Source organism: Staurois parvus, unplaced genomic scaffold, assembly GCF_062004578.1.
Source record: "Staurois parvus isolate SC_StPar_1 unplaced genomic scaffold, SC_StPar_1.0 ptg000061l, whole genome shotgun sequence".
In the NCBI taxonomy this organism is placed as follows: domain Eukaryota; kingdom Metazoa; phylum Chordata; class Amphibia; order Anura; family Ranidae; genus Staurois; species Staurois parvus.
Window position 1 is genome coordinate 3,726,969 of NW_028317857.1, and position 21,181 is coordinate 3,748,149.

General features: G+C 40.7%; 1 protein-coding gene and 1 long non-coding RNA gene across 2 annotated transcripts in view; one reads left to right on the top strand and one right to left on the bottom strand.

Annotated features, from left to right (window-relative positions):
• Nucleotides 1-21,181, bottom strand: part of NRP1 (neuropilin 1) — a 234,722-nt gene that overhangs the window by 172,354 nt on the left and 41,187 nt on the right. The gene's annotated exons all lie outside the window — the stretch shown is intronic.
• On the top strand, nt 320-12,220 carry LOC149469737 (uncharacterized). Its single transcript, XR_016311521.1, has 3 exons — nt 320-520; nt 2,106-2,259; nt 12,099-12,220. It is a non-coding gene; the product is annotated as an uncharacterized LOC149469737 (long non-coding RNA).

A 21,181-nucleotide genomic window follows, 5' to 3' on the forward strand; every position in this document is an offset into this window, starting at 1 on the left:
TTAGCAGTTTATATTTACTAAAATAATGGCACTTCCATGTTATGTGTACTGTGGGAAACCAGATATAGTGAATGCAGGGTCCTGGGTTTAGTAACACTTTACCCTTCGCTATTATCAAAGGATGCACATGTGCTCTGGTCCCTAGAAGTGTCTGCTGATGGGCTAAACTAGTTGCTGAGTTGCAAATTAATTCATCGGCCCCTTCAGTGGGCCTGTGGGAGACCTAGTTCTAACATTCTGACATAGAGACGTCAGCTATAGAAGTAGTCTGTTGACTCATCCTGTTTAATGAGGACATAACACATGTCTGTTGTCACATACAAGGCACAGCTCAGCCAGACATCCACTAAACCAAGCTGTATTTCAAGGCAACATTGACTTATGGCTCTCCGAGGGCTGTGTCATTCTACTGTTACAATACAGCACAGTGAGACACAGCGGTTTGTACAAGAACAGATCGAGTGTGGTGTCAGGGGAGCGATGAATGTTCACCCTAAATATTGGACTTGTCTGCAGAAAGGTCAGATTATTTTCACTTGTAAACATTCCCAGCTCAGTCTCCCGTATCTCCCACATGTTAATAATCAACTTTAAATCACTATTTAAGGACATGTTCTGGAAATTCACACAAAGTGCAGCAAAAAACACATTCCATTCATACCAAGACTTTAAAGAAAACAAAAATGATTAAACTGTAGCTAAAGCAAAAAAAAATTTAATCAAGGAATCAGGTCCCAACTGTCATTTTTTTTAGCTGCAAGGTGGAAAATTAAAGACGACTGTCTGGTAACAATACCTCCATCGCAAGAATGTACGTACCGCCAGACTTCCAAAGTTTGACGTTACTATGTACCTCACTATCAACTGCCAGCCTTCAGCAGATGTAGATACAAAGATCAAGTTGGGACATTATTATTATTATACAGGATTTATATAGCGGCAACAGTTTGCGCAGCGCTGTACAAAATGAAGGTAGACATTACAGTTACAATACAATTTGGTACAAGAGGAAATAGAGGGCTCTGCTCGTTAGAGCTTACAATCTAAGGGACATGATTCTAAATCACTGACACTTCTAACAGATCACATGATCTCTCATCAACTGCCGGAAAAAAAAGTGGCATTAAACACAAAATTAAATGTTTATTATATTGCAGCTTACCATTTGTCAGATGTGGTGGCTGCACACGTTTTATTTTTTAGTCTCTATTTCCTTTATTTTCATCTAGTGATCTGGCCAGTAAGTCTGTTATATTTCAACAGAGCAAGCTGTCCTGCAGATGTAGCAGTTACAAGGTTGAGACAAACCATTTACCACTGACAGGGGTGCTTACGATGATCAGCTTTTATTTATATAAAACCCTTATCCCAAAAGGAAAAAAACTGTTGCTGTAACTTCTTAAAAGTGTGAGCTGGATTCAGTTCAATTTATTAGTATATTTAAAGTGGTTGTAAAAGCTCAAGGTTTTTTACCTTCATGCATTCTACTCACAAAAGTAAAAAGTACTTCTGTGTGCAGCATCCCCCCAGCCCCTCCCCCCCCTCATTTTGTGCATTTCTCCTGGGTCTCTCCCTTCCCATTGGCTCAGTGGTAGCCACTGGCTCGCGCTACTGTCAATCACAGTCAGTGAGCCAATGAGGAGAGAGCGGAGTGCGGGGCCGAGTTACGCTCCATGTGTGAATAGACACACAGAACAGCTGCTTGCTGTGGGGACACTTGGCAGAAGGGAGGGGCCAGGAGTGCCAGCGAGGGACCCAAGAAGAGGAGGATCAGGGGTGCTCTGTGCAAAACCATTACACAGAGCAGGTAAGTATGACATGTTTGTTATTTAAAATAAAATAAAAAAAATCTGCCTTTAATATCACTTTAAATCTGCTAGTCGTGACCAAGACCAACTGTTTTTAATATGTTCATACTCACAGCACCATAGATTCCTGATGTGTAACAGAAGGTGTTTTAATAGATTCTTGGTTTTTTCACATACATACTGTATGTTTATACAGACATATTTTTCTATTCTTGTCTTTGTCACATGCTTTAATATGTAAATAAATATAAATTTAAATCTTATTCTGCTAGTTGATCTAACATTCCTCTCCACCAGACTGACAATGCTGCTGTCCAAAGGTGCCCCTGTGCTCCTTCATCCAGAGTTTAGGCACTCTAATACAGGAGGTGCGTTGCTGGCCAGATCACCAGGTGAAAACAAAGACATAAAGCCTAAAAAAACCCAAACGCAACCACACATCTAAGGACTGGTAAGCTGCAATATAACACATTTTTGGTTTTGGGTGCAATAATCAATTAATGTGATACATATCTACACATCAAGAGGTTTTTATTAATTTGTGATGAAGAAGCCAATAGAGCTCTTATCATTTAGGGGTAGTGATAGGGTATATCTATCCAACAGATGGTAATAATAATACATCATTCTATTACTTTTGGTTTATAGTAAAGCAGGATTTGCATTACTTTTTTTTTATAAAAATGTGTGTATAATAGGAGCCAGAGGCAGCATTAGGAAAACTCTGATATGTAAAGATAGTTTTACTGGAATCTATGAAGGGTATTGAAAAAGTGAGAGGGCCACACTGATTATTCTATTATGGGTTTTTTATTAACTACAATGTAAAGAGTGCATTTTGGAGGCTCCCACCCCTACTGTTTTCATTTTTTGAGACAAGTCTAACACAATAGCTAAATGGTTAGCACTTCCGCCTGGCAGTACTAGGGTCATTGGTGTGAATCCCAACCATGGCACCACCTGCCTGGAGTTTGCATGTTCTCCCTGTGCCTGCCTGGGTTTCCTCCGGGTACTCCGGTTTTCTCCCACACTCCAAAGACATGCTGCTAGGTTAATTGGCTCCTGTCTAAATAGGCCCTAGTGTGTGTATGTATGAATGTCAGTTAGGGAACTTAGATTGTATGCTCCTTGAGGGTTAAGGACTGATGTGAATGTACTATATATACACACACACATGTAAAGTGCTTCGTAAATTGAAGGCGCTATATAAGTACCTGTAATAAATAATAATGATGATTTCTATTTATTGTGAGCATACACACCCTGATGAAGGGGGATTTGTAGGTCCCTGAAACATGTTGGATTTTTACCTTTATGCTGTATTAAAATAAAATGCTGGACTAATTGAATCTTTGCTCCTATTCTTCAAATACCCTACAAATGTTTCCAGGGACTCCTTAAATTACCCCTGTCAATGGAGAGAACATTTTCAGAAACTGGCATACCTTTGTCATACACTCAAGGGTCCAGCACTCCTACAATACACATATATTTTTGGGGGCTGGAATCTGTGACACACATTCTTACAGTCATAGAATACATAGTATCTAACAGTATCTATGCCATAAAGATCTATGCCTAACCTCGACTAATTTGTATTTAATTACAAGTGCAGTGAGCTAAATGATGAAAGCCAAATTACACTGCATTGTATAAGTTTCAGTGACCCCTGACCTCCCCCCCACATGTGTCCTCTAAATCTTTCAGCGGTATGTGCTGTTTACACCTAGGGAGGTATAGCATATCTATGCTGTTGTTATAGGCACCAGGCATTTGGATAGTCATGTAAACTATGCAAAATAAAACTAAACATTAAAATAATATATTTGTACTGAGATACAAAGAAAACTTTACAAACAAAACAATTTTCATGCTTATTAGGTTGTATTAAAAGCTAAGGCTGTGTGATGTCTGCATTAGATATATGTGTTTCTTAAGGAATTGATTTTCATCCGAAAATTATATTTTCATAGCTTTGGATGTATACAAATCTCAGAATGGACATAGTAATGAATGTAAACGAATCCCAAGTTATAACGAAATTAACTAATACATTCATTTTATTTGGATGATGTCACATGATTCAATTCAGTTCGCACCCATGGGGAAATTAATTCAATTTTCAAATTTGTTCAATTTTTCAGAGTTGAGTAAATTTGGGATTTAAATTGAATTTGTAATTGTCACAGTCAGTTAGTTCAGTTCCACAGTCTAATGCAATTCTTAGGTTTGAAAAATTCAGGGGCTAACGAATTTTACAATATCTATTCAGTTGAGTCCAATAATATTGAATAATTCCGAAAAGTTCTGATAAATGAATATTGAATACACCTGAAAAATATAGCAATCTTCTGAAAAAACTGCAACATTTTCCACCCAGACAAACAAATATATAAAATGGATCACGAAAACAAATCCCAAAAGCAAATTGGTTCAACATAATGAATGTGATGAAATTAAAATTTTCAATGAACGAATGCATCCAAAACTAAAATTTACGGCGTGCACATGTCCAGTCTGGATCTACTCTGTAACCAGCAGTGTCAAAACTAATGACTTGTTAGGAAAGATTTAATAACAAACATACCCATAAACAAGATAATAGCATGTAATGCTCCAATGTTAAAGATTGTTTGCAAAAACCTTTTTTTTTTTTTTAGGAATAATGAGGGCCTCCAGCGGTAGTAGGTGCTGATTAATGAATAGGCAGATCATCCTACCTATAGAAACTTCCCTTGTAAGAGGCCTTGGTCCTTCGTTCTTGTTGCCTGCAGCTCTGCTACCTCACACCCCCACATTCCTTTTGGCTCATTATTATGATGGGCTACCTCACTGGCCAACATAAATGTGCAGGGGGCAAAGAGGGATGGGTAAACTGTGACACCATAAAGTCAGATTGGGTGGCGATCAGGACATAAAAGTATTCGAGATTGTCGTAACTATGAGCAAGGATGTCTGGGAATCTTTACCTAATATCTGCATCAATTGTTTTGCTAAGTTCTCTTTATTATTATTATTATTATTATACAGTATTTATATAGCGCCAAAGGGTGTGCTCAGTGCTGTACATTAGCGAGGGGGACAGGACATGAGACAATACAGTACAATACAATACACGAGGGGTTTGAGGGCCCTGCTCTTTTAAGCTTACAATATAGGAAGGAGGGGATAGTGGTACAGGAGGAAGTGGCTGTGGGGGATGGAGTGGTAGGAGAAGTGGAGTAGATCGGTTGTTAGGTGAGGGTGGGGTAGGCTTCCCTGAAGAGATGGGTTTTTAGGGTGCACCTGAAGGTGAGGAGTAGAGATGAGCGAATCGAACTAGGCGAACCGGAATTCGAGTCGAATTTCAGGAAATATTCGATTCGTGTCGAAACCGAAATTTTGCCTACTTCGGGTGCGCGAATCGAACATTTCCCGATCAGCCGGCAAAAGTGTCCCTGCAGTGAGCTCCGCTATTTCTGACAGTTCTCTGACAGAAGGAACACATGTTTAGCGGTTGAAACATTGTATCTATTAGTTTACATTTAGGATACAGATGTTTCAACCACTGTACATGTGAAGAAGTTGTGAGAGAACTGTCAGAAATAGAGGAACTCTGCACATACACTTTTTGCCGGCTTGGAATTATTCTTCTTTTCATCCTACTTCTTCTTCTTCTTCATCCTCAGAAGAAGAGGATGAGGATGAGGATGAAGAAGAAGAAGAAGAAGAAGAAGAAGAAGTAGGATGAAAAGAAGAATAATTCCAAGCCGGCAAAAAGTGTATGTGCAGAGTTCCTCTATTTCTGACAGTTCTCTCACAGCTTCTTCACATGTACAGCGGTTGAAACATCTGTATCCTAAATGGAAACTAATAGATACAATTTGTATCTATTAGTTTCCATTTAGGATACAGATATTTCAACCGCTGTACATGTGAAGAAGCTGTGAGAGAACTGTCAGAAATAGAGGAACTCTGCACATACACTTTTTGCCGGCTTGGAATTATTCTTCTTTTCATTCTTCTTCTTCTTCCTCATCCTCATCCTCATCCTCATCCTCTTCTTCTGAGGATGAGGATGATGAAGAAGAAGAAGAAGAAGTAGGATGAAAAGAAGAATAATTCCAAGCCGGCAAAAAGTGTATGTGCAGAGTTCCTCTATTCTGCAGATACACTTAGAGGAGCTCTGCAGATACACTTAGAGGAGCTCTGCACATACACTTTTTGCCGGCTTGGAATTAATCTTATTTTCATCCTACTTCTTCTTCTTCTTCTTCTTCTTCTTCATCCTCATCCTCAGAAGAAGAAGAGGATGAGGATGAGGATGAAGAAGAAGAAGAAGTAGGATGAAAATAAGAATAATTCCAAACCGGAAAAAAGTGTATGTGCAGAGCTCCTCTAAGTGTATCTGCAGAGCTCCTCTAAGTGTATCTGCAGAATAGAGGAACTCTGCACATACACTTTTTGCCGGAAACCGCTGTATGGAGTGAATGTCCCAGAACTGTCAGAAATAGACTATTTATGACAGTTCTGGGACATTCACTGCATACAGCTGTTTTAACCGCTGTATGGAGGGAATGTCATGGAACTGTCAGAAATAGACTATTAATGACAGTTCTGGGACTGTCCTTCAATGCAGCGGTTGAAACATTGTATGTATTTGTTTCCATAAATGGATTTATGGAAACAAATACATACAATGTTTCAACCGCTGTATGGAAGGACAGTCCCACAACTGTCATTAATAGTCTATTTCTGACAGTTCCATGACATTCCCTCCATACAGCGGTTAAAACAGCTGTATGGAGTGAATGTCCCAGATCTATCAGAAATAGACTATTTATGACAGTTCTGGGACATTCACTGCATACAGCTGTTTTAACCGCTGTATGGAGGGAATGTCATGGAACTGTCAGAAATAGACTATTAATGACAGTTCTGGGACTGTCCTTCAATGCAGCGGTTGAAACATTGTATGTATTTGTTTCCATAAATGGATCCATTTATGGAAACAAATACATACAATGTTTCAACCGCTGCATGGAAGGACAGTCCCAGAACTGTCATTAATAGTCTATTTCTGACAGTTCCATGACATTCCCTCCATACAGCGGTTAAAACAGCTGTATGGAGTGAATGTCCCAGATCTATCAGAAATAGACTATTTATGACAGTTCTGGGACATTCACTGCATACAGCTGTTTTAACCGCTGTATGGAGGGAATGTCATGGAACTGTCAGAAATAGACTATTAATGACAGTTCTGGGACTGTCCTTCCATGCAGCGGTTGAAACATTGTATGTATTTGTTTCCATAAATGGATCCATTTATGGAAACAAATACATACAATGTTTCAACCGCTGTATGGAAGGACAGTCCCACAACTGTCATTAATAGTCTATTTCTGACAGTTCCATGACATTCCCTCCATACAGCGGTTAAAACAGCTGTATGGAGTGAATGTCCCAGATCTATCAGAAATAGACTATTTATGACAGTTCTGGGACATTCACTGCATACAGCTGTTTTAACCGCTGTATGGAGGGAATGTCATGGAACTGTCAGAAATAGACTATTAATGACAGTTCTGGGACTGTCCTTCAATGCAGCGGTTGAAACATTGTATGTATTTGTTTCCATAAATGGATCCATTTATGGAAACAAATACATACAATGTTTCAACCGCTGCATGGAAGGACAGTCCCAGAACTGTCATTAATAGTCTATTTCTGACAGTTCCATGACATTCCCTCCATACAGCGGTTAAAACAGCTGTATGGAGTGAATGTCCCAGATCTATCAGAAATAGACTATTTATGACAGTTCTGGGACATTCACTGCATACAGCTGTTTTAACCGCTGTATGGAGGGAATGTCATGGAACTGTCAGAAATAGACTATTAATGACAGTTCTGGGACTGTCCTTCCATGCAGCGGTTGAAACATTGTATGTATTTGTTTCCATAAATGGATCCATTTATGGAAACAAATACATACAATGTTTCAACCGCTGTATGGAAGGACAGTCCCACAACTGTCATTAATAGTCTATTTCTGACAGTTCCATGACATTCCCTCCATACAGCGGTTAAAACAGCTGTATGGAGTGAATGTCCCAGATCTATCAGAAATAGACTATTTATGACAGTTCTGGGACATTCACTGCATACAGCTGTTTTAACCGCTGTATGGAGGGAATGTCATGGAACTGTCAGAAATAGACTATTAATGACAGTTCTGGGACTGTCCTTCAATGCAGCGGTTGAAACATTGTATGTATTTGTTTCCATAAATGGATCCATTTATGGAAACAAATACATACAATGTTTCAACCGCTGCATGGAAGGACAGTCCCAGAACTGTCATTAATAGTCTATTTCTGACAGTTCCATGACATTCCCTCCATACAGCGGTTAAAACAGCTGTATGGAGTGAATGTCCCAGATCTATCAGAAATAGACTATTTATGACAGTTCTGGGACATTCACTGCATACAGCTGTTTTAACCGCTGTATGGAGGGAATGTCATGGAACTGTCAGAAATAGACTATTAATGACAGTTCTGGGACTGTCCTTCAATGCAGCGGTTGAAACATTGTATGTATTTGTTTCCATAAATGGATCCATTTATGGAAACAAATACATACAATGTTTCAACCGCTGCATGGAAGGACAGTCCCAGAACTGTCATTAATAGTCTATTTCTGACAGTTCCATGACATTCCCTCCATACAGCGGTTAAAACAGCTGTATGGAGTGAATGTCCCAGATCTATCAGAAATAGACTATTTATGACAGTTCTGGGACATTCACTGCATACAGCTGTTTTAACCGCTGTATGGAGGGAATGTCATGGAACTGTCAGAAATAGACTATTAATGACAGTTCTGGGACTGTCCTTCCATGCAGCGGTTGAAACATTGTATGTATTTGTTTCCATAAATGGATCCATTTATGGAAACAAATACATACAATGTTTCAACCGCTGCATGGAAGGACAGTCCCAGAACTGTCATTAATAGTCTATTTCTGACAGTTCTATGACATTCCCTCCATACAGCGGTTGAAACCGCTGTATGGAGTGAATGTCCCAGAACTGTCAGAAATAGACAGAAACTGTCACAGAACTGTCCTTCTTCTCATCCTTCTCCTTCTTCTCATCCTTCTTCTCATCCTTCTTCTCATCCTTCTCCTTCTTCTCATCCTTCTCCTTCTTCTCATCCTTCTCCTTCTGCTCATCCTTCTTCTCATCCTTCTCCTTCTTCTCATCCTTCTCCTTCTCCTTCTTCTCATCCTTCTCCTTCTCCTTCTTCTCATCCTTCTCCTTCTCATCCTTCTCCTTCTCCTTCTCATCCTTCTCCTTCTTCTCATCCTTCTCCTTCTTCTCATCCTTCTCCTTCTCCTTCTTCTCATCCTTCTCCTTCTCCTTCTCATCCTTCTCCTTCTTCTCATCCTTCTCCTTCTCCTCATCCTTTTTCTTCTCATCCTTCTCCTTCTCCTTCTTCTCATCCTTCTCCTTCTTCTCATCCTTCTCCTTCTTCTCATCCTTCTCCTTCTTCTCATCCTTCTCCTTCTTCTCCTTCTTCTCATCATTCTCCTTCTTCTCATCCTTCTCCTTCTTCTCATCCTTCTCATCCTTCTTCTCATCCTTCTTCTTCTCATCCTTCTCCTTCTTCTCATCCTTCTCCTTCTCCTTCTTCTCATCCTTCTCCTTCTTCTCATCCTTCTCCTTCTTCTCATCCTTCTCCTTCTCATCCTTCTCCTTCTCCTTCTTCTCTTCCTTCTCCTTCTTCTCATCCTTCTCCTTCTTCTCATCCTTCTTCTTCTCATCCTTCTCCTCCTTCTTCTCATCCTTCTTCTCATCCTTCTTCTTCTCATCCTTCTCCTTCTTCTCATCCTTCTCCTTCTCCTTCTTCTCATCCTTCTCCTTCTTCTCATCCTTCTCCTTCTTCTCATCCTTCTCCTTCTTCTCATCCTTCTCCTTCTTCTCATCCTTCTCCTTCTCCTTCTTCTCTTCCTTCTCCTTCTTATCATCCTTCTCCTTCTTCTCATCATTCTCCTTCTTCTCATCCTTCTCCTTCTTCTCATCCTTCTTCTTCTCATCCTTTTCCTTCTTCTCATCCTTCTTCTTCTCATCCTTCTTCTTCTCATCCTTCTCCTTCTCATCCTTCTCTTTCTTCTCATCCTTCTCCTTCTCCTTCTTCTCATCCTTCTCCTTCTTCTCATCCTTCTCCTTCTCCTTCTTCTCATCCTTCTCCTTATTCTCAGCCTTCTTCTTCTCATCCTTCTCCTTCTCATCCTTCTCCTTCTCATCCTTCTCCTTCTTCTCATCCTTCTCCTTCTTCTCATCCTTCTCCTTCTCCTTCTTCTCATCCTTCTCCTTCTCCTTCTTCTCATCCTTCTCCTTCTCCTTCTTCTCATCCTTCTCCTTCTTCTCATCCTTCTCCTTCTTCTCATCCTTCTCCTTCTCCTTCTTCTCATCCTTCTCCTTCTCCTCATCCTTTTTCTTCTCATCCTTCTCCTTCTCCTTCTTCTCATCCTTCTCCTTCTTCTCATCCTTCTCCTTCTTCTCATCCTTCTCCTTCTTCTCATCCTTCTCCTTCTTCTCCTTCTTCTCATCATTCTCCTTCTTCTCATCCTTCTCCTTCTTCTCATCCTTCTCATCCTTCTTCTCATCCTTCTTCTTCTCATCCTTCTCCTTCTTCTCATCCTTCTCCTTCTCCTTCTTCTCATCCTTCTCCTTCTTCTCATCCTTCTCCTTCTCATCCTTCTCCTTCTCCTTCTTCTCTTCCTTCTCCTTCTTCTCATCCTTCTCCTTCTTCTCATCCTTCTTCTTCTCATCCTTCTCCTCCTTCTTCTCATCCTTCTTCTCATCCTTCTTCTTCTCATCCTTCTCCTTCTTCTCATCCTTCTCCTTCTTCTCATCCTTCTCCTTCTTCTCATCCTTCTCCTTCTTCTCATCCTTCTCCTTCTTCTCATCCTTCTCCTTCTCCTTCTTCTCTTCCTTCTCCTTCTTATCATCCTTCTCCTTCTTCTCATCATTCTCCTTCTTCTCATCCTTCTCCTTCTTCTCATCCTTCTTCTTCTCATCCTTTTCCTTCTTCTCATCCTTCTTCTTCTCATCCTTCTTCTTCTCATCCTTCTCCTTCTCATCCTTCTCTTTCTTCTCATCCTTCTCCTTCTCCTTCTTCTCATCCTTCTCCTTCTTCTCATCCTTCTCCTTCTCCTTCTTCTCATCCTTCTCCTTATTCTCAGCCTTCTTCTTCTCATCCTTCTCCTTCTCATCCTTCTCCTTCTCATCCTTCTCCTTCTTCTCATCCTTCTCCTTCTTCTCATCCTTCTCCTTCTCCTTCTTCTCATCCTTCTCCTTCTCCTTCTTCTCATCCTTCTCCTTCTCCTTCTTCTCATCCTTCTCCTTCTTCTCATCCTTCTCCTTCTTCTCATCCTTCTCCTTCTCCTTCTTCTCATCCTTCTCCTTCTCCTTCTTCTCATCCTTCTCCTTCTCCTTCTCCTTCCTCATCTCCAAGGGCATTTAAATTAAAGGTACAGTGTTCTGCACTAATTTAAAGGCTCTCTGAAGCCTAGAAACCCTTTAAATAAGTCATCTTCGTAGCGGAGAAATTCGCATCGAATCGAATTTCACACTGGAATTCGCCGAATCAGCCGAATCGAATTTTTCATTTCTTCGCTCATCTCTAGTGAGGAGGGTAGGTGACAGTCTGATGGATTGGGGTAGGGAGTTCCAGAGGATGGGGGAAGTCCTGGAGAAGTCCTGCAGTCGACGTGGGAGGAGGAGACCAGGGAGCTGGAGAGTAGGAGGTCCTGTGAGGAGCAAAGGGCATGGGTAGGGTAGTATTTGGGTATCAGGTCAGTTAGGTAGTTTGGGGCAGCGTTGTGAATGGGTTTGTATGTCAGAGTTAGTCATTTGAATTTAATGCATTGGGCAATCGGGAGCCAGTGAAGGGATTGGCAGAGGGGGGGTGGCAGATGTGGAGCGGTTGGTAAGGTGGATGAGTCTAGCTGCTGAGTTCAGGATAGACTGGAGTGGGGATAGCATTTGTTTGGGTAGGCCAGTGAGAAGGGAGTTGCAGTAGTCCAGGCGTGAGATAATGAGGGAGTGAACGAGTTGTTTAGTAGTGTCTGGGGTGAGGAACGTACGTATCTTGGAGATGTTGCGAAGGTGGAGCCTGCATGACTTTGATAGTGATTATCCAAAGTTCCAAAGAACATGTAAAGCTTCCTAACAAACAAATCCAAATATGCTATGACTACCTTCTGTACCCTTCCCTTCTTTATTTTTTTTTTTTTAGGAGGCACAGGAAGCTTCATCTGGGATCCATTTATACAAAAACATATGTAACTCTGAAACTCATAAATGACAAGAAGACGCCAAGCTTCCCTGCCTGCTGTTCAGTAAATACTAAGACTTTTAGCCTTTTGGTCTTTTTGCTGTTTTCATTGTTCCACTTACAATAGTGCATGAAATATTTATGAAGCAGACAGAGCAGTTTGGAAAAGGGATTACATTGTGAGATGGTTGGGAGTTCATTGTCACCTGCAGAGAGTAGTGTCTATAGGAGGGAGGGTTGCCTTGTGCTTCAACCTCACACTTAGCTGCTCTTGGGTTTCAGCATTAGCACACAAAGCCCTGTATATTCCCTCTGAATCTGGTTAGCACCTCATTGACACGAGTCTATGGCACCTGCAGTCCACACGCTGCCTGCACATCACTGAGTACACTTGTGGAAGTCATTATGATGAACACGGGTAGCATCTCAGAAAATAACTGATTGCATGCAACACATATGTTCAGCGTTAAAGAAAACCTACAATGTGGTTATATGTCATCACATATCCTCTGGAAGAAGACAAAGCATTCATTGTCACATACTTTTTAGGCTGAGGAGTAGATACAATTTCCTGAACTCCAAGCAGAAAAGCATAAAAATTAATAGAGTTACATTTTTATTACAAGATATCAAATATATGTTTTAATGCATCTACTATAAAAATATATTGACTTGATTGTAGCCTCTTGTAACACTGCACATCACCCTGAACACACTATCCCCACCATGAAACATGGTGGTGACAGCATCATGTTGTGGGGATGCTTTTCTTCAGCAGGGACAGCAAAGCTGATCAGTAGTGATGGGCTGAACATCCCCCTTGCTCAGTTTGAAATATTTGAACCTACCACAAGTTCGACCGCGAACTTCGAACCAGGACAAATCTACTGAGCGGTATCTTACTGCATCTGAGTATGCGGTAAGATACTGCTCAGTTACTAAACTACCGCATGTGTTATATTGTTAAGTCACGCGGTATTTTAGTAGTGACAGCTGAACGTCAAGAGTTCTCGGTGTTGCCCGACAGTTAAAAAAACTTTTTCAAAAACCGGCATAGGGTCCCACCCACCCATTCATACCAAGTCTTTCGGGTCCGGTATGGATTTTGAGAGGTACCCCCCCACACCAAAATTTAAAAAAAATGGCGTGGGGATTCCCTCCAAAATCCATACCATACCCTTATCCGAGCATGTAGCCTGGCAGGTCAGGAAAGGGGTGGGGCTAGCAAGCACCCCCCCCCCCCTCCTGAATCATACCAGGCCACATGCCCTCAATATGGGGGAGGTGCTTTGAGGCAGGGGGCCTCCCCCCCCCAAAACACCTTGTCCCCATGTTGGTGGGGAAAAGGGCAGGAGGCTCCCCCCATGTGAATGAGTACACAAAAAAAGTGTAGTGAAAAACAAGACAGGAGACAGTCTTTGACAAGTCTGTTTTTAAAAACAAAAATTTAAAAAATGTCCACCAAAGTAGATCCAACATCAATCACGATGCCTGCCGCCACTGCCAACACGAAAAAAGAAGAAAAAAATCCCCTCCGCCATCGACGCTGGCTCCCGCCATCTGAGAGCTGCACCGCGATGAGAGTCCTTAAATAGGGTGATGATATCACAATGGGGCAAGATCGCCCCACCCCCTTGTGACGTTATCATGCCCTGTGATTGGCCAAAGCATTGCACTTGACCTGTGGTCAGGTGCAATGCTTTGGCCAATCACAATGCACTGTCCGGGGTGCAGTGCATTGTGGGGCACAGTAGGCGAACAGCCCTCTGAATGCCCGTACCATGCGTGTGTTTAACAAACATGCGAATGGCCCATGTTCGAGTCGAATTTACATTCCACTCGAACATGCAGCCCATCACTACTGGTCAGAGTTGATGGGAAGATGGATGGAGCCAAATAGCCAAATACAGTGCAATCTTAGAAGAAAACCTGTTAGAGTCTAAAAAAGACTTGAGACCGGGGCGGAGGTTCACCTTTCAGCAGGACAACAACCCTAACCACACAGCCAGGGATACAATGGAATGGTTTAGATCAAAGCATATTCATGTATTAGAATGGCCCAGTCACAGTCCAGACCTAAATCCAGTTGAGAATCTGTGGCACGACTTGAAAATTGCTGTTCACAGACGTTCTCCATCCAATCTGACAGAACTTGAGCCATTTTGCAAAGAAGAATGGGCAAAAATGTCCCTCTTTAGATGTGCAAAGCTGGTAGAGACACCCCCAAAAAGCTGTAATTGCAGCAAAAGGTGGTTCTACAAAGTACTGACTCAGGGGGCTGAATACAAATACACACCACACTTTTCACATATTTATTTGTAAAAAATGTTGAAAACCATTTATCATTGTCCTTCTACTTCACAATTATGTGCCACTTTCTGTTGGTCTATCACATCAAATCTCAATAATTTAACAAAACAAAATGTGGAAACTTTCAGCGGGTATGAATACTTTTTCAAGGCACTGTACACTGGTTATATGACTTTTAGGTATGCCCATGTCTTTGACAACAATCTCACTGACAGCCATAGAATTCTGGGTAAACATCCACCAGAACATTGCATGATCTTATACTTTCCATCAAAATATAATTTATATGTATGCTTGTCCTGCCACATTTTGAAATGGCTCTGCAGTTCCAGCCATTGTCCTTGAGCCGATTGTACGGGAGCAGGGAGCTTGCTGAAGGATTTTATTCCAGTGAGATTTTTACGGGCTGTCTGGTGTAATTAATCTGTTTTGGGAACACACAAGTTTCCCTAGGTTTACCTGTTCCAGTGAAATATGTAGCACAGCTGACAGACAATAAATACAACTGCTCAAGTACAGAACTGTTTAATCAAGAATAAAAGAAAAACACATTCATTATCTTCAGAGGATTGAATATTTGCCATCTGCCAAAATACAGCACAACCAGAAGGAGCTTATAGCAAAAAAAAAAAAACAGCGTAAAAAGCCCAAGAGCTCATTCATACTCTAACAATGTATAATGGCTTATTGTAGTAAATTAACATCATATGGGAATTAATTCATAGTCTCCATATGTGGAACTAGGAGGATACAACAAAACAGCTCAGTATGCTAAAATATAAAAATCATAATTTAACCACATCGTCATATTGGATTTTGTGTTGAATGATCAGACCACCCAAAAGTGATATTTTTGCTTGGTGGGCTAAAGCTGCTCATGCACAGCTTGAAATTTGGGCGATTCCTGTGAATCAGGTGAAATTCATGCTGTGCGTGCCTCTGCTGACACCACCAAAACTTTGATTGAGAGACGGAAGGATCAGGGCAGGCAAATTCAGCCAATCAGCTGCAATCACTATTTGAGTATTATGCAAGCCATGGGTAGGTATATTGTTTAACATGGATGGGGGAATCTATGGATTTCCCTCATTCAGCCCACTGGGTTGAACAAGAGACATCTTTGCATTCATCCTAGGATGGAAAAGCATTAAGAACACAACCTAGATATTGGTCCTCCTGGCAGTGCTCTGTATTTCCTCTCTATTATTTCCTCTCTATTATTTTTCAAAATGAGCATTATAAATATCTTTTATTAATCTGCAGTTAATTTTGCAGTCACATGACCGCAACCAATCTATGCTGGGTACTGATAAAATAGCCAGCGGAAGTAGATTTGTTTCCGCATTGACATTGATACTGGAAGCAATGTTGAACCTTGTCCTTTCCCTGATTGTTTGCAGCACATGTGCGATTTAAAAGAAATTTTGCTTGTGCATGGAGATTTATGCTTCCAGGTCCTGACAACGCTAGGGGAAAAAGCTACTTGTATTGTGGCTTCATAGCGTTGTCAAGACCAAGAAGGTAGTAGGTCCATGACCATATAAAGAGCAGGACCACAAGGGGATTCAACTGTTACTAAACCCAGGACCCTGCATTCACTATATCTGGTCTCTCACAGTACACAGAGCATGCAAATGCAATTTTTTAGTAAATATAAACTGCTAAATACCTTTTTTCATTAGCAGTATATAGCAGTCTTGTGACTGCTATCGGTGTCCAGCCGAGCACTGGTTAAAGCTTGTAGCAGGTTTTTTCATTCACCTCTGACTGTTCTATGAGGCTGCATGACCCCCGACCCTCTGTCCATACAGTGCTGATTGGCCCTGCACTGATCACATGCACCCTCCCACAAAAAAATAAAAACTCTAAAAATGCACACCAAACTGAGCATGTGCAGAATGCCTCCTAGGGCTCTGTACTATCAGCAGATGGATTGGGCAGTATAAAAATGAGAGGATCAGAGAAGATAGGATCAAACAGCCTTTTTACAGGATCAAACATCCTGGAGATTCCCCAAACAAGAACTCCCTGCCATTATTTGTTCCTCTCCACCTGGAAGCTTTGGGTTTTCCACCCATCTTTGTGTGTTACAGCCTTTCCTGTTACATTCCCTGCAGGGTGGAATAGAATGGGCAATTGGGTGGAATGCAATAAATACAAATCAATAAGACGTGCATCTGACTGAACTGATCAATCAGTTGCAAGAAAAAAGTGATGTTTGGCAGATAAAAGTACACAGGTAGAAAATGCAAAAACAAAAAATATTGTCAAAGTGGTACCTTCTAGTGGCTAGCTTACAGTATCAGTAAGTTTACCTAAAGAAGGAGCTTTAGATCTCCAAACACTTGTATCTCTTTAATGTTTTTTAGTAAAACACTTTGACAATGCTTCTGCCTTTTCTATTATATGTATTGACCAATCTGGAAATGTTATTATATATTTTCATAACAAGCATCAGCCCTCTGGAGCACATTATCTTCATAGAGCAATCTACAAATACCCCAGAGGTTTAGCCATCCTTCTGACACGCCAAAAAAAAAAAAAAAGAAACACTTCATTCCCCAGCGTGAATGAGGTGCTAAACAGATTCAGAAGGAAAAGGCACTGGATGGTGTCTGTAAACCCCACTCATAGTATGTTACAAACGAAGAACAATTTCCTGAAAATTACTGGGTCACAGTCAGAGTAAATAACGAGATAGAATGCTATGGGGCTTATTCATAGCAGGATTGAACTGATACTATGCCATCTTCTTCATGTTCAGCCGATTTATAAAACTGCTCTGGACTATTGTTCCTCTTATCTTCACCATTCTCATCTTCACCCTTTTTCTTAAGGTGAAAAAACCCAGAACTCTATTTTGTATATTGGTTTTTAAGACTTTCCAGTATTTGCAACATTTCTTAAAGAAATGATACCACTCTAAAGCTAGCCATACATGGATCGAAATTTGGCCGTTTTTGATTCATGTATGGGCATCCTGGTTGTACAGAAGTTAATCTACCGATCGACTTCTGTATAGCCAACCTGTTTGTTCATAGGTTCCCCATCATCAGAGCACAATAGCACAGTGGGAGGATCCCCCATCCACATCTAATGTGTGGATAGGTGAATCAAATCATGTTTTTCGTTCAACCAGCTGGTTGAACAAAAAAAATTATGAATGCATGGGTTTCTTAAATCAGGCGTAACCCATCATTTCTAATGCAGCAAAGCTAGACATGGAACTTCCCTTGTATTTCTGTATAGTTTTTAATTATCTATGTACAGCCTTTTTGATACTCATTGCTAATTACAAACAACAGATTGTCTTCAATGAATATTGGCTGGAGGAGACCATGTGATACAGGCTGTCTAGGCAGTCAGATCAATATTTTATTTGTGGTAAGAAAGAGCTTTATTGTGAAAAATAATAATAATGGGATTTGGTAATTATTTTAAGTATAAATTGTAATAATTTGTCCAGTGAAGAAAAGTTCGTAAAAAAAGAGATACTTACCCAACATAATACATTTACTTAATGCCTGCACCACCATGCCACTTGGTTGCTTTCGAAAAGTTGATGCTGTTTTTGGGCCCCATTGTTGAAGTACCTGACCATTGCCGTAAGGTGGACACTCTGGTAGCAGCATGTTTTTTTGCTGCTTTCTTCCAACTTTCAAGCCTCTTACTAGCTCCGGAGCAGCAAAGCGGAACCTCATCAGCTTCTGACATCACTGACCCCGAACAGGTATGTGGCCACAAGTCATAGCTGTTGCTTTGTTACAAATTTGCTTTAATGGCCACCAAGGCATTCTGAGACTTTAAAGAGAATCACTGTACTGAATGATTATTTGAAACTGCTTTTCAGTGGAGCGAAGCCATACGATAAACTGTTGCTAATTAAAATAGGTTTGCATAAATTTATCTTGCTTATGAGGGCAAGGTCATAAGTAAATTTAAATTTTTTGAATAACTTTTCAAGGGTGACTGCTCCACAGAATAGGGTTATTTTCATGAATGGTAATTAAAATGAATATAATAATAGGCAAAGTGATTACTTCATTTAATCAAATCAGCGGAAGCCGTTGAATTGTTCAGGTTTTATTAAAGTAAATGGTAGTCATACACTCTAGCTGAACAGCGCCTCCTGTGGTCAGATGGACACATAACTGTATATGTCCTTTTTGTAGAATCTGTTAATGCTGATAGATTAGAAGTAGGTTTTTATTAGGTTTCTTTTGCTCGCTGAAAGGGCTGAGGGCTGAATAATTTGGCACATAATGGTACCTATTACTAAAAAGTCTTCTCCTTGTGATGCAAGCACCAACGCCAAAGGGAAACACTAGGGACAACACATACAGTAACACCACAACAGATGTAAAATGATTGATTTTCCAAAGACTGATCACTTTGAAAGGAAATTTTCATTTAAAGTGTTACTAAACCCAAGACCCTGCATTCACTATGTCTGGTATCCCACAGTACACAGAATATGGAAATGCAATTATTTTGTAAATATTTGTAAATATAAACTGCCAAATACCTTTTCTCATCAGCAGTTAGAGCAGTCTTGTGATTTCTATCAGTGTCCAGCAGCACACATGTTAAAGCTTGTGGGAGGAGTTTTCATTCTGCTCTAGGAGAATGCAGAACCCCTGACCTCTGTCTGGGCAGTGCTGATTGGCCCTGTGCTGATCACACGCAATCTCCCAAGAACAAAAACCTCTCTAGCAATACACACCAAACATGAGCATGTGCAGCTTGCCCCCAAGGCTCTGTTCTATCAGCTAATGGATTGGGGACAGCAGAAGAAGGGAAGGATCAGAGAAGATAGGATCAAACAGCCTTTTTACACAATGCGGAGGATTAACCCCTTAGGTTCCACAATGAGTATAACAAGCATGCTTTACTGCATATACAGACTGATTTTACTGTTGTGGGTTCAGTAACACTTTAACCTACATGAAGCTCTTCCATCATCCATTAATTTGCAAACAAAATTACTTTTTTCTTTTTTCATTTGCGTTTGGTTAATCTTTGCGAAGTTAATCTTTACCATATAAGGGGTGAGAAATGAAGCCTGTTCTGAATAATCTGCTGCTTCTGCAGCTTTTGTGCAACATATTATATACAGTATATATATCATGCACGAAGTGTGATCCAACAATGAATCCTTCTCAAACCCCTTAAAAGGGTTGTAATTCAAAAGTAAAATTTTTTTCACATGCCCCTCCCTCTCCTGCTTCAACTTCAACTACATCAACTTCCTTCTTTCTATGCTGCAATATGCCTGTCCTAGGAAATCCATTGCTTATAAATGGGTTCCCGAGAAGAGACAGTGCCTGCGCAGCAAAGCCTGCATTGAAAAGCAATGTGCTTTAGAGGATGGGCTGTTTTATGCCAAAGAAATCCAAGCCGATGAGAAATGGTAGTGGAAAAGCTGCTTGGCAGTGATATGAAAAGTGTACCAGTTGAGTCTATAACCTGGCTGCTGGTCTGCAGAGCAGATATCCCCCAATACTTCAGAGACCCCTGGACCTGTTAAGTCTGGACTCCAATCTTGACTAGAGCTGACCATTTCCTGGCCAGATCCTTTCTCCCCTTCCCATGCCTTCCTATTTGCCAATAAGCAGCCAATGACGCAGTGAACATTGGGGAATGTCAGGCTGAACTCTGGGCAAAAGCAGCATAGAGGCATTAGACAGGTACCAGTAACGTAGCACTAATGATGTGTGCCCCACTGTTGGCTGCTGCTTTGTTCCTGAAAACTGTTCATCCACCTCCTGACAGTGATGCAAGTACTGAACTTACACTGCTGATGCTAACAGTCAAGGCTGGAACACAGTGATCCTGCAACTCTTTCATTCATATTTTTTCAAAGAATACAAGGCATTCTGTCATTGGACAAAAGGAGATCATGATGTTCATGCACCCACTATCCAATCACAGAACACCTTGTATGCTTTCAAAAGAATACATGTCTCTACTAAATGGAGAAGATGTAGAGTGACTGACCTCATGATCGTTGTGCTCTGGACCGACTGTAAGATTCAGTGGTGTACGCTCAGAGCTTACATCACCATAAATCTAAATAGCTTACTGGTACCTAGCTAACGCCACAATACTGTTATTGCCCAGAGTTCAGTGTTAAGAGACTTTGCATTTTTTTCTCTATATATATGTATTGCAGTCTGAAAGAGAAACACATATAGGCTGATTCAGTGAGCAAGGGCAAATCACAAAGAGAATGCATTATGCTCATAAGATTTCTGTTTAACGACATAAAATCAATGACAAATGAACTGCTATTGGATGCTTTAGGTAACATGCTTTGGTATTTCTATACTTTGGAATAAACAATACTGACTTTTTTTTTTCATTACCCAATCATACCTGAAAATACTACAACATATTAATTTGCTAGGGCAGTGAACTATGTATCTAAATCCATACTTGTATTGAGCCCCTGTGATCTCTCTTTTTAGTTGCTTCATGCTGTTTCTATCCTTTAAAACAGTTTTGAAGTCCCGCTGAGCACAGCGTGGCATGTTTTTTAAAGTATGTGATCAATAAGGAAAATAACCCTAAATGCCTGTAGGGTCATCTCTCTTGAAATTATGACTCACTACGCTCCCTCCTAACTTAGTCACTCATATTCTTAATAACTTCTTATACTAGTAGGGGTGAGAAGACCACAAGTCAGAAATGCTAAACAGTCTATTCCATGTAACAGACCAGTGGTCTCCAAACTG